At 38.4% G+C, this 14,897-nt stretch overlaps 1 long non-coding RNA gene across 1 annotated transcript in view; it reads left to right on the forward strand.

The window, feature by feature from the left end:
* The window catches only part of LOC143688617 (uncharacterized), a 46,200-nt gene extending 34,985 nt beyond the window's left edge, over nt 1-11,215 (forward strand). The window contains exons 2-3 of the long non-coding RNA XR_013178171.1: nt 2,349-2,433; nt 10,600-11,215. This is a non-coding gene — a long non-coding RNA (uncharacterized LOC143688617). The remainder of the gene's footprint in view (nt 1-2,348; nt 2,434-10,599) is intronic.
* Nucleotides 11,216-14,897: the final 3,682 nt, after the last annotated feature.

Below are 14,897 nucleotides of genomic sequence, written 5' to 3' on the forward strand. Positions count from 1 at the left end.
GTCTGGGAGCCCTTACAGAGCTGTGAGCTGTGGACTCTGACCCGACTATTCATTTTGTTACCTCGGTGCCTTTGCCCAGTGCCTGGGTGAATAGGTAGTTAAAGGGCAGTTGCTCTGACTGTCTGTTCTGTGATGTTCCCTCTTTAGCCAAACTAACTTTCCCGAGTGTTATAAAAATAGCTGTGGTTTGTCTTAAGGACATAACATCAGGCAGGACACCTGGCAGCTTAGGAAACAGGCTAGGAAGTGACAGGCCATTGCCAACACTGTTCCCTCCTGGGGCCTCTGCTCTTTCTCTTTGTGGTAATGAAAGGTGTGTGTGCATTTCAGACCATCAGGCTAACTTCTAATCACCAAAGTCTTCTCCAGAAATTTGAAGCCAGAAGGCAAAGATGCTCTTCCACCTCTCTCAGAGCCACTGAGTTTATATTTTCACAAATTTTGACTAGATTGTCCTACTCTCTTAAATTAATTTTATTGCATTTTTAAAAAATAGCAGTAAAAAGAATAGTTTATACTAAGAAAAACATGCTGGAACACATATATTAACTAGAATTATCTCATTTCTTAAAGAAATATTTGTGGAATGTTTTAGATTATCATTCATAAATCAAAAATAAGAAATTACCTGGAAAAAATACTGACTTCATTATTCCTTTTCTTTTTGTGAATTTTAGCATAATACAACCACTGGGAAGAGTGAGGAACTGCATAGAAATAGTGATGGGGTGAACTTAGGTTTCCCATGGAATGTTTATTTTAATTTCCAGGTAGAGCACATAGGATGACCATAAGGAAGCTACATCCTAGAAATACTGTATATATTATTGTACTTCATTTTATTTACAGTGAGATTGTTTCTATTCAATATCTTTTGTGATGGGGACTTCTGAAAGGAAAACTTCTAAAATTTGTGCATATTTTTAAAATCCCACAACTCTGATATTCTGAAGCTTTTATTCATTTAGTAAATAGTCCATCAAGAAGAAAGTTATAATTGAAAATCAAGCAATTTGGTGTGGCAGGTGGCCCACAGGTCATGGGTATCTAAAACTTACACATTAATTAAATAAAACCAATACACAAAGGTTCCCAACTCTTTTGAGTGTTGACTAAGAGCAGATGGTCCTTGTTGTTTCTGGTAACATTGCAAGAATTAGCCCAAAACACAGTGACTGCAATCCAGTCAAGTCTCCTGGTAGAGTAGCTTCAATCCTACTCAGTTCAATCCAATTCAGTTTGGCTCTACTCCAATCATTGTTTCTCACCCTGCGAAGAAATCGAAGGTATGAACCCAATATAAGATGAAGTATTTGCCCTCCTAAACGTATTTTAATTATTGCCTTTAACATTTTTTTTTGGCATTTTGGAAATAGAATCTTTCTTTGTTGTTGTTGGCATGGGCAGGTTCTGGGAATTGAATAGAATCTTCTTTAGTATATCAATGCAACAAATCCACCAGAAATTGAAAAGAAGAACTGAGATTAAATTACATTGTAAGAGATTTGGTTTAAACAGAAGAAAGACCTTTGTAACAGGAAAAAACATCTAGATGTAGCAAATGAGTTGCTGAATGTTCCTAAGAAATATTTCTCCCATCACGTCTATATAGTGTGGCGGGAAGCCACACGTTGAAGTGGCTAAAATATTGCAGAGGTTAAAGAAATGATTTTTTTTTTGGTAGAGAGAGGAAAATGAACAGCCTTCTATTCAATTATTTGTGGATGCCAAAATGTTTTAGAACTCATCCTTATCCTTCATTATTATCAATGGTAGGGCTTCATCAAGATTAAAGACTTTAGGTAAAACATGCCATCACAAAAAGTAAAAAAAAGGACAAAATATTTGGAAACCACAAATCCAATAAGCATTTAATATTCAGAGCATATAAAGAAATCCTACAACTCAACTAACAACTAAAAGACAAACAACACAATTTAAAAGTGGGCAAAACACTTGAACAGATTTTCTTCCAAAGAATACATACAAATGGCCAATAAACACATGAAAAGATGCTCAACATCATTAGCCATTAGGGAGATCCAAATCAAACTCGAAAAGAAGATACCACTTCATACCCACTAGAATGACTGCTATTAAAAAAAGAGGAAATAGCATGTGTTGGAGATGATGCGGACAAATAGGAACTCTCATTCATTGCGGTATAAAATTGTTCTAGTTTGCTAGCTGCCGGAATGCAACATACCAGAGATGGATTGGCTTTTAATAAAAGGGAATTTATTTAGTAAAAAATGTATAGTTCTTTAGAGGAAAGGCAGCTAATTTTCAACTGAGGATCTTTCTTGCACAGGAAGGCACAGGGCGATCTCTGCTGTCCTTCTTTCCAGGTCTCTGAGTTCCAACAACTTTCCCTGGGGTGATTCCATTCTGCATCTCCAAAGATCTGGACCAAGCCACCAGTGCCGAGATGAGGTATGCTGAGCTTCTTGAGCTGTGCTATGTTGAGCTCTCTCATTTAAGCTTCCAACCAATTAAATCAAACATCATTCATTGCAGCAGGCACGCCCCTAGCCGACTGCAGGTGTAATCAGCAACAGATGAGGTTCACATGCCATTGGTTCATAGCCACAACAATAGAATAGGCACCTTCACCTGGCCAAGTTGACACCTGACCCTAACTACCACAAAAATAGTGCAGCTACTGTGGAGGACAGTTTGGTGGTTCCTCAGAAAATTAGGTATAGAATTACCATATGATCAGGCAACCCCTCTACTAGGTATAAACCGAAAAGATTTGAAAGTCGAATTCAAACAATATTTGCACATCAATGTTCATGGTGGAATTTTTCGCATTTGCCAAAAGATGGAAACAATCCTAGTCCATTTACCTACGAATGGGAAAACAAACATGGTATATACATACAAAGGAATAGTATTCAACAGGAAAAACAAATAAAATTCTGATGCATGCTACAATATGGATAAACTTTGAAGACATCAAATTGAATGAAATAAATCAGACACAAAAAGACTTTTACGATCTCAGTTATATGAAATAAGCAAATCCATCAAGATCGTAGATTACAAGTTGCCAAGGGTCAGAGGGTGAGGGAAATGGGGAGTTATTGCTTAGTAGTGCAGAGTTTCTGTTCAAGGTGATGAAAAATTTTGGTTAATAGATCTCTGATTAAAATGGGAAATCTTGAGTTACATATAAGTTAGTACAATAAATGTTTATTTAAAAAGAGTAAAGAATAATAAAATAAATGAAACCTGCATAAACAAAGGTAAAATTTACAATCCTGCATCATATGAATATTGCAAACTTCTCACCGAAACAACCCTCCTCTGCTCTTTTGCAGAGGAGCAAAAGCAAATCAGCAATATATGGCTTATTAAGCTAATTATGGTCTTATGAGATAAAGTTTCACCTAGCTGTTTGAAAAGTGGGCACATATTCTCCAAATGGAGAGGAGATAAAATGATTTAATTTATTAGAGATCATCTGGTACCACTAAAGGTTAACTAGGCACATATCTGAAGATTTGTTTTCTAGTCCTTGCTCAGCGTCTAATTAGTTATGTGACCATGAGTAAGCCACTTCCATTCTTTGACCCTTCTTTTCTTTACCTCTAGGCTCTCATTTAATTCTAACAGTCTATTGGGATAGGTTATAGAACTAGGACTCATATGGTTTTATTCTTAACTTTAAAAGTCTATTCACAAAAACTCCCTTCACAAGAAAATTCAACATAATCTGTAGAGGATATTATGATGCACTTATGCCTGAGGGTACTGTGTTCCAATATACCCCTCCCTCCAACACGCAGTATTCCCTACTAGCATTTTGCGTTAGTGTGGTACCTTTGTTATGATTGATTAAAAAAATATTATTATACTTACTATAGCCTATAATTGGGGTTCACTCTTCATATACAGTTCTATGGTTTTTAATTGTTTTATTCTAGTAACATATATACAACCTAAAATTTTCCATTTTAACCACTTTTCATGTATTCAGTTCAGTGGTCTGATATCCACAATGTTTCATCCTCATCCATACTTTTATGATGAGTTCAATCCAGGATCATTACTTATTCAGATTACTTTATCCCTTTTTCTCCCCCCATCTTCATGCTTTTTCTTATACTCTTAAAATATACTATCTGGTGTCATAGATATATAATTAAAATTTTTACTTTATCCATGTAAATTCAATCAGCCTACTAACTATATTAGCAAACTAATTTCATTCAGTATTAATATTGAATTTACATTTTATTGCCAATAAATTCCAAAGGTAGTTTTAATTAATGAGCATTTAATATTCAACATTATGAGACCCATATTTGAATTGTAATTTCTCCTTGCTTAAATCACATTTCAGTACTCATCACCACTGTCTTAAAAGACTAAACATTTCACATTACGATACAACGATGATGGTTGATCTAGGACAAGGCACGTTCAGGTAGCGATTTGTAGCAGTCAATGCACTTCGAACATATTGATCAGTCTTAGAGCTGATTGCTGTTGGTGGGTAGACTGGACTTATGCCCCAGAAACAAGCCTAGTGCTCCATGCTCCCAGGTCAGAGTGGTCTCCCTCTAAAGCCCCTGACAACTCATTGATTAACATCTGTTGTCACATGGAGTTAAAGGGATGTTGGAAAGGTCAGGCTATTTATTCTTAATGAGTAATTTTAACACTCAGTGATGAGAAGGGCTGCTGTCCAGGAACTCCAGCCTGGACAAGGTGCTAAAATGCCTGGAGAGTGCTGAGAACGTTCAAAGGGCCCTGCAGTCTTTGGCTATTGGCGACCCTTTCATCTTTGATTTCTAACTCTGGGTGTAGTTTTTAATGCTGGGAAAAGCCTGATTGCACATGATTTTATGGTGGGAAAAACCTATGTGGTTACTCTGGCCACGGAAAGCTGCCCAAACAACTCAAATAACAGCCTAAACTTTCATGTTCATACTCTATTTGGGTAAGACTTTTTAAATTATTTTTTACTTTTATTTAAAAAAATATTTTTATTGACAAAGCATACAAACACAGACGTTCTTAACATACAAATATTCCATACATGGTATACAATCAATGGCTCACAATATCATCACGTAGTTGTATATTCATTATCATGATCATTTTTTAGAACATTTGTATCACTCCAGAAAAAGAAATAAAAAGAAAAAAGAAAAAACTCATACATACCATACCCCTTACCCCTCCCTCTCATTGACCACTAGTATTTCCAGCTACCTGATATATTTTAACCTTTGTTCCTCCTATTATTTGTTTATTTTTTAATCCATATTTTTTACTCATCCTTCCATACCCTAGATAAAGGGAACATCAGACACAAGGGTTTCACAATCACACAGTCACATTATAAATATTATATCTTCATACAATCATCTTCAAGGAACAAGACTACTGGAGCACAGCTCTACAGTTTCAGGTACTTCCCTTTAGCCACACAAATTGGGTAAGGCTTTTTAGTGTATAACTTTGCAGCTTTTCCCTGGGCCCTATGCTCAAGTTCATTTATTGATTTGTCTGCTTGTCTTAACGTGCAATGATGTTAAGATTTTCATGGGTCAATGGTAAGGCTTTTAGATATTCCAATAACATTATAATACGTTTGTCCATTATATTAACAGTTTAAAATATATTCCTTCTGTCTTCCACTTTTCAATTTCTGGTAGCCTTTTTTAAATGTCAAATTCCCTTTAAAGAATTTGAAAGCAAAATGCAGACTAGTAACTGCAATCAGTGGGACACTCGGGGTTTGGATCTTCTCACCTTGACTTGAAGGAGGAGAGTGTGATGAGGAGACAAGTGGCCAACCTCTGCTCTCTGGTAGGTGCACATGATACCCCAGCTGCATCTCTGCACAGATTCCACCTGGGATGAGGCGTTCCTGGATAGCCTGCTACTTCCTGATGCCCAACAGTTTGACTGTGGCAAAGGCACTCAGGGCAAGACAAGCCACAGAAAAAGGAGACGGGACCAAGAAACATCTGTTGTAGCTGCACAGTACTTACTGAGGAGAAAGAGAGGTCCTGGATGGGAATAGTTCAAAGATGAAAAAGCATCTCCTGGATGGCTGATGTTACAACTGCATTCTTCATGGGGAGGCAATTGACCAGAAATAGAGTCTAATCTGTGGAAATCTAATAACCACTTTTTACTGTGAATATATATTTTCTAATTTCCAGAAGGAGATTGACCCTAGGATTAAATTAGAAGCCCTGAAATTTAAAGAAAGCTGGAATAGAATTTGTTGCCTTGGAAATCTGTATTTCCACCCTAGTCACCTCCCCTTAAATTCCAGATTAATGTATCCAGCTGTCTATTTAAGGAAACAAATGCATTCTATTTCCCTCAAACCTGCACATATTCATGTACATTATGTAAATGTTTTTGGTCTTGCCTCACTCATCCTCCTGGCTACAAACTCTTATGCTTTCATTTTATTTTCGGTGCAAACTGGACAACCAATATTAACTAAAATGACCCTTATAATGTACATCAAGTCCTGTAGGACCTTTCTTGCACTTTTAACATATCCTACACTCAAGAAACTAGGAGACCTTTTTTTTCATACCCCATCCTCACCTCCACTTTCTACTTTCTGAAGCAGGTCCCTCCTTGACTAGGTTGCAAAAGTATCCATTTCTCCTTTCTCTGATCTCTAAAATCTCCACCTACACATATTATACATAAGTTCTTATTTTCAACAGCTCTAGCTAGACCAGACTTAACTGGCTTTAACTACCAAGATATGTACAATTAAAAAGAAAGTTAACCCAGGAGAAAACTTTGCCTAATTATAGTAGTATAAATCACACTCACTAAACTGTAACCCAGATGACTTGTTCAGCTGATGCTGTGTTTTGAAGCTATTGTCTTAGACAATAACAAGACAACTCCTGACTGGACCCACTTGTATCCCCTTGTTTTGCAACTCTGAATTCAGGTGCCCTTGCACATAGCCCCTTATTGATTAATATGAGTTAGTCCAGAAAGAAACACTCCAAATTCCTAAACTATTTTGTTGAACCAAGCTAGTTCTAAACAAAGTTAGCATGCCTGATGTGTAGCAGCTTAAGTACGTACTTACTCTACATGTACACAGTAACTAGACTATCTCTGACCTCATCATCTCAAACTGCCTTGCTTGTTATCAGTGCTGTAGACTCAGGGGTTAGAAGAATAAATGCAGTAGTATGTGCTCAATAAATGGTGAAGTGAATGGATAAATAATTTTTTTACTTCATGTAGCACCAGCATCATGGAAGTTGGAAGTACCTCTCAAACCCACTTAAAAGTAGGTTTTGGTCAAGGCTCATATATAAATAAAAATTTCCCTTTTCCTAAACAGTCTATTACATAAAGTTTATTTACTAACTAGGGGAGCACTGGAAACCCTCCAGTGTTAGTTACTGCAAGGTCTTCCAACCCAGCCCTGACAGGGTACTCACCTGACTCATATACTTAGGACATCTTAGTGCAGAATCTAGGCACTTGTAAAGCTTGGGAAAAGCTCTGTTTTTATCTACCAGAGCTATTTGAATTTCTGAAGAGGAATATGTTGAGGATTTTCAGGAAATAACATGATGAGATAGTAGGATCCCTTACAGGAATCTGTTGGCCATATTCAATCACTAGGAATATAATGAGTACTATAACCCTATAACATAATTCGTAACAAGTAAGCACTAGCTGACCACACAAAGCACAAGGGAAGGGTCAAGTGTGGTTCAAAAGCAAACACCATTGTAGCATGCTGCATGATGGTGGAACCAACAGGGTTGGTTGGAGAGTAGATGTAATGTGCAGAGTGTGTGTCTACAAGTTTCTTTCTTCTTCTGTTTTTCTCTCTTCTGTGAATTGTCTGTCCATGAGGCAAGGATTGCATGTGGTTCATTAGTGCTTCATTGCTAACACCTGGCCCAGTGCTGTGTGTGATAGTGAATTTCATGTGTCACCTTGGCTAGGCTATGGTGTCCAACTGTTTGGTCAAACAAGCACTGGCCTGATAGTAACTATGAGGGTATTTCATAGATGGATTTGCATCTATAGTCAATTGATTGCATCTAAATCAACAAAGGAGATTGCCCACAACCATCAGGGGAGTTTCCTCATTCCATCATCCATCTGGGTTTTAAACCCAGAACTGAGGATTTCAAAAGTCAGAAAGAAGAATCTCTGCCTCTACGTCAGCCAGCCAGCTTCTCCTGGGGAGCTCAACTTCACCTTCATCAGGGTTTTCAACTTGTGATGTGCCCTAAAGAATTCAGATTTGCCAATCCCTACTGGGTAACGAGTCAATTCCGTTGCTGCAGAGCAAATGCTGAAGGCAAAGTAAGAGCCATTGCTCGCAAGCTAAAATAAACGGACTTCTACTTACCGAATAGGTAGTTGAAACAGCAAATAGGATTATAATACAATGGGAGGCTCTATGAAAGCACTTCAAGCAGAAGCAAAACTAGCATATACCTGTAAAATTATAGACCCCTAATAAATTGGAAATTTGACAGGTGACTTTTTCTGAATCTAGGAATCTATGTTTTCGTGTATTTCTTTAAAATAATACAACTTCCAACATATTACCTGCTCAAAAAGCTAATCAATCTGTGGAGGCTTTTATGATAATGAGTCTGAAATGAATTCCTCAAGATGAAAGAACAATACTGCTACTTGGATAATTGCTTGCTTTTATGTCCCTGCCCAATGGACAGCTTAACCTTCAATAAAGATATTAATGTTCCCCCCAAAGAAAGCAGGAAAAAAGCATCCCCTCTAATATAGCAGGCTGAGTAAAACACACCGGCCGAGGAACCAAGTGGGTGGAATGCGGGCCATTGCTCAGTGAATAATTGTTAGTGCCAGGTATAGAAGTAGCTCTCATAGAAGTACAGTAGAGAGTGACTCCCCTCTCCACGTAGTTTTGTCGTTTCCACTGCTTTGAGAGGGAGGTTCAGATTTTCCGTATCTCTTGAGCCAACCTGCGGGACCCTGGAGTCGCTCCAAGCTTAGCCCTGCAGAGTGGACCTTTGAGTTACTTTCACAGAACAGGCCTTGCTCTGCAGCCTCCCTCTTGGCAGGATTCAGGTCTGACTGCTTAGCCAATCTTCTGAGAGAATCACCACCACCCCCTTGTCTTCTGTAGCCACAGCCACCAGCCCCGACTGAGGCTAGAACTTCCCCTGCTCTTCTAGCTGTTAGGCCCAGCTTGTTTGTTTCAGTGTTTCAAAACATGTGTTTGTTTGTTTATTAAGAGATTGTCCTGATGTTTCTTTTTAAAAGAACAAAACTTTAAAAGGTCTTTTTTGTGGCAGCTCTGTAGACACATTTCTAGCCATGACTTCTGGAAAATGCTCCAAAGAAAGGAAATCCACCAGTCAAAGAATATAATTCATCAGAATCTAATGACAAATATGTGGCCCAAAGAATTTTCCCTTGTTTTTCTTTTTGCCCTTAAGCTTTCAGAAGTTTTTCAAAACAGCTTTAAGGATTTTAAGGTAAGGGCATCTAAGAAATTATTTGCCATGAGAAAAATTAATACATCCCATAAAAACAATCCTGAATATATCTGATAACTTCACTGCGGCTGTCTGAAAATCATATTTGTGAGCAACTCGGGGAACAATTCTCAATCTTTTGGAATATAAACAAAAAAAGACCACAGAGGTCTTTAAAAACCACACTGAACCTACAAATGCATTGCCTCAATTCATCAAAGACATTTATGACCTCAATTATTGGTTGACAGGGCAAAGCGCCTGCTGAGTCATTTTCATTTGGCCAGTTCTCTATCCTGTTTCTACACGATTTCATCGGTTATGCTCTTTCTGTTTTCCTAGCTTTCTAGCCTATAGTTCCCTAAGTATCCACAGCTGATTAATTGTCAATATTCTCCCTTTTGGATGATTATTTTCATATTCATTTTATCAACTCCTGTGCTAGTCTCTGTCTGAATTAACTGGCATGGAACATGAGAGGAGTAACGATCATTCATGAATTACTGCCTTCCGGATTTTGTGTTGACTATTTAATCCAAATTATCTGTCCTTTCTGTCTATCCTACAGAACTACAGGATTTAAATAATAGTTCATTATTGCAACCTACAAATTAAAATAATTCCGGCATTTTTAATGTGTCTAACACCCCATGAAGAAAAGAAGTATGCTGAAATGGTCCTTCAGTATTGTTCAATAAATAATTGGTTCAATGAATCAGACTGTCTATGTGGGTTTATAAATATTTTCTTAGTTTCAAAAACAAAAGCAAACAAAAACGAGCCATGGAAAATATAAGGTAATAGTTTAAGACATTGTAGGATATGGAATTGTTTTTTTGTTTTGTTTTGCATGGGCAGGCACTGGGAACTGAACTGGAATTGTTATTTTAATGAGATATTTCCAGTTGGATTTCATGTACCAAGTATTAGCCAGGGTGTCAGGATATTAGGGATTAGCCAGAAAATTTACATACAGGCTCTCCGAAAAGCAAGCACCGCACACTGTAATGGATACTGTATTAGAAGCCTTAAGGATGTGTATATCCAGTTCTTTTAAAAATTAAAGTAATCCATCAAATTTTTTTTTTCATATTTTATACCCTCACAGATCCACAGGTGTTGGAAGAGCTCCTGGGGCAAGAGTGCACCTGGCCCCCGTGCTCCTCTGATGTGTGGGTGTGTGTGGTAACCCAATGGAAACCGGAGCTGCAGGATAGATTGGCTCAAAGATCCAGCTGATGGCATTCCATGGGAATCAGAATGTCCACCTGCAAAATGCTGTAATGTAATTATTGTGATATGTAAAATGGCAGAGGACAACAATCACCCATACCACTCCAGTATTGCCGAGAGCAGATTTGCAAATAAAATCCTATATTTGAGTGGTTATATTAAACACACCAATTTTGAAACTATTGGCTCCCCCCCCCCCAATTTGTACCAGCTTTATGGGGTCATAAATTACATACATAAACTTACCTATGATAAATGCAATTCAATGATTTTTGGTAAATAGAGTTATGTAATTATGACCATAATTCAGTTTGAGGTTTCCATCTACCCCAAATTTCCCCTGGGCCCATTTACAGTTCATTCCTGCTCTCCCCTACCCCAAGCCTTTAGGCAACCACTGATCTCTTTCCAACTCTATGAATTTGCCTTTCTGACATTTCATACAAATGTAATCACATAATATGTGGTCTTTTGCATCTGATTTATTTCATTTAGCATAATGTTCTTGAGTTTAATCTTTTTTTTTTGTATATATGTATCAGTAGTTCTTTTTTTGGGGGGGATGGTGTGTGTGGTGGTGGTGTGTGTGCATGGTCTGGGAATTGAACCTGAGTCTCGCGTGTGGAAGGTGAGCATTCTACCACTGAACCACCTGTGCACCCCATTTAATTTTATGGTTAAACCACTTTTTAAAATCCATTCATCAGTTGATGGGCATTTGGATTGTTTCCAATTTGGGGTTATTGTGATTAAGACTGCTCTTAATATTTGCATATATACCTTTGTGTAGATATATGTTTGTATTTCTCTTCGGTAGATTCCTAGGAGTAGAATTGCTCGGTTATATGCTAAATTCATGCTCAACATTTTGAGAAATTGCCAGATTCTTCAAAACAGTTGTCCCATTTTACATTCCCTTCAGCAGTGTCTAAGTGTTCCATATTCTCCACATCCTTGCTGCCCCTTTGTATGATCTATTCTATAGTGTACCTTGTCTTGTGGTTTATATGGTAAGTAATGCTCTGAACTGTTGGGTGAAAGTCCCAATCACAAGTCTCCCCCTATTAGAGGAGGAAGCAGAAAGCAAGTCATAGATACTGTCTTTATTTTGGGTAGAGCTGGATTGGAGAACGTAGCTGAAATTTATGTAAAAAAAAAAAAAAGTTTCCTACTGATGTCCTTTCTGAATTGAAATGATCCACCCCAAACTGCAGACTCCTCTCTCTTCCCCCCACCACCCTGTGGACTCCCAGCCTGCCCAGTGAGACCACTTTGGGGAGGAGAGAGGCAGGGAATCATAGGCTGGTAGCAAAGGGCATGAGCTGGTAGCAGAGGGCTGGACCCGAGGTCCAGGAGACCTGACAGTTCATTCAGGTCAGAAGTTCCATTCTCACTCATGAGAAAAGCTGAAATTTTTCCTCAGGTCCAGCTTCCTCTGGGGGCAGTGGGGCAGAGATCCCCATTGGAGACACCCAGGAAAGGAGAATAGAATCCTCCCTCAAATTGATTGCCAGTTTCTGTCTGTATTCATTTGTAAGCCTCCCTTGTCCCTATTCCCAAGGATGTTAACTTTGATATCAGCAACTTATATGTACATGGAACTTAACACTATTTGAAATGCTACCTCGTAAATTATCTTATACTAATTTACAGGTGGGAAATTGATCCCCCAAAGCCTTCCACAGCTGGGGAGTGACAAAGCTGGAATCTGAACCACGTCTGACACCAAGCCCATGCATTTCCTTTACACCGTAGTTGCTTAGGCACTGTCTTTACAGAAGTGTGCTGCGGGACAGCTTACCTTTAAAAGACAAAACAGTATCTGAAGTAGAGAAGCACAAATCAAACCGGTATGATTAAAAATTAAACTGCAACTATACTAACTCAAGCACTACCAAGACAAAAGGACTGCTTCTCAGCTCTCGAGAAAAAGCACATGCGTTTTGCTTTATCCACAGTGTCCTATTTTATTTCACACTGGTGATCCGAAGGAGAAGGACACCTTGAGAATTCTCCTGCACTACTGCTGTCTCACGACACTGCACCCCAGAGCCCTTAGCTCCAGGAGGCAGAGGCCAAGTCAGTATCCACATGGAATTCTTCTTTCTGCAGTTTCTCCTTTCTGATCATTTTTTCTTTTTTTACTTTAATAGCATCATCTTACATGATTGAACAAAGCATTTCCTAAACCATGTTCTGTGTAACACTAGAGTTTAGCCAGTAGTACTAGATGTTCTGTGAAAAAAAAAATTTCATGGCCTAATAATTTCAGAAAATTCTGGATTAGAAAAAATTTAAACAGGTTCTTTGCTGTAAGGATTCTCTGAGACATTACTCTGCCATATGAATTCTCAGGGGAACTATCAGGTTCCTTGTTTCCCGATTAATCATTTCAGGACTTTTCTTATGGTACATGTATTAATATATTGTGGGGTATTAGTATTCCCTAGCAACATCTTTGATTATACCGCTCTAAGGAAATATTCGACATTAATTTGCCTGAAAAAAATGATGGGGTTTTGTGGCAGAGAGTGTTTGAGCGTTGACTCTGATAAAGCAAATGTTTGCATATCGAGGATATTAATTGAGGATGACCAAACCTACTTGCTTACATGTTATGATGATATGGTTGCAGGAGCAAGGGTTAAAACAAGACCTGCGGAATTTGTTGAAAACAGCTGGCTTCAGAGTGGTGGCAGTAGTAATCTGTGGAGATTGTTATTTGCTTAATGGAGAACAGTCTGGGAGAGAGAGAATGTTTGTTTTGTCTTAGCCCCAGGTTCTTTACAGTCATCTTAAGTAAGCACTCTGTATTCTCACCAGGTGCATGCGTATTCTTTGTCATGTGAACCCTGCAGTATATAAGCAGGAAGTGGTTAAGAATAAAGTTGTCTGTTGTCACTGAGCTTCAGACCCCCTGATCCCGTCTGTCTCGCTCATCATTCCTTAATATCCTTCGTGCTCCACTCCCCAATGTGGAAGCAACATATGGTAAGAATAGCCATAATCAAAATCATTGTCCATTTATTGAGCATTAAATTGAGTCATATTAGGTATGTTAATACCTAATACCCCCATGTTGGGGATTGAATCAGGTCCTTCCAAAAGGCACATTCGGGTTCACATCCCAATCCCTGGTCCTGTGGGGGTGTACCCAATTCCAACAGAACCTCTGAAGATATTATTGGTTGAGGTTGCCCAAACTGAAGGAGGGTGGGCCCTAATCCAATATGGCTGAGGTCCTTAGAAGCAAAGGAAATTAAACACAGAGCGAGAGAAGAGACAGGGAGCAGCCAGAAGAGGGAAGTCAACAGAACCCTGAAGAAAAAGAAGAATTTCGATCTCTATTTCAACCAACTTCTTGTGGGGAATTCATCAAAATCTTCATCAGTGCTCCCAGGTTGCCATCTGCCCTCAGAATTCAGACTTGCCAATCCCCACCACACTCCAATTCCTGTAAAAAATCTCTGAATATGTTAATATTTACGTGTGTGTGTGTGTGTGTGTGTGTGTGTGTGTGTGTGTGTATCTTCTGTCGGTTCTATTTCTCTGGAGAATCCTAACACCACCACATCCTGTGAGATAGAAAGCATTATCCTCAATCCAGCAAATACAAGGCTTAGTAAATAATTTTCCCAAGATCACTTGGCTAGGAGAAATTGCAGAGCCGGTATTCAAAGAAAGTATGTATGAATCTACACCCCAAATACTTCCTATACTTATCTATTCTGAAATGTAACCTTAACCTTGAATAACTTAAGATACTGCCACACCTACCACAGATTTAATTAATGAAGATTGTGACCATATAGAACTTAGAACTTTTCAAATACAAACTATAGAGCAGAAAATATTATTTGAACGTTATTTTTCTGTTTCCAGGCTATGGCAATTAGTTTTTTACAAAGTCCTTGAGTAATTAGAATTTTCTGGAAAAAAAAATGAAACACTGTAAATGAATTTAGAATAGTAACACTTGATACTACTGTTAGGAAACAAAACACTTTTGAAAGCTGTGGAAAGCAGTTGTAAATTCCTCCCTATCAGTGTGTACTACCAGATGCCCTGTGAAAAGATCCGAGGAGTGGGGTGTGTGTGTGAGTGCATATGTTTGAGTGCCTGTGGGTGGGATGTTGCTGAGAGAAAGACCAAACTAAACTGGAAAATGGAAGC

The sequence above is a fragment of the Tamandua tetradactyla genome, chromosome 6 (genome assembly GCF_023851605.1).
Source record: "Tamandua tetradactyla isolate mTamTet1 chromosome 6, mTamTet1.pri, whole genome shotgun sequence".
In the NCBI taxonomy this organism is placed as follows: Eukaryota; Metazoa; Chordata; class Mammalia; order Pilosa; family Myrmecophagidae; genus Tamandua; species Tamandua tetradactyla.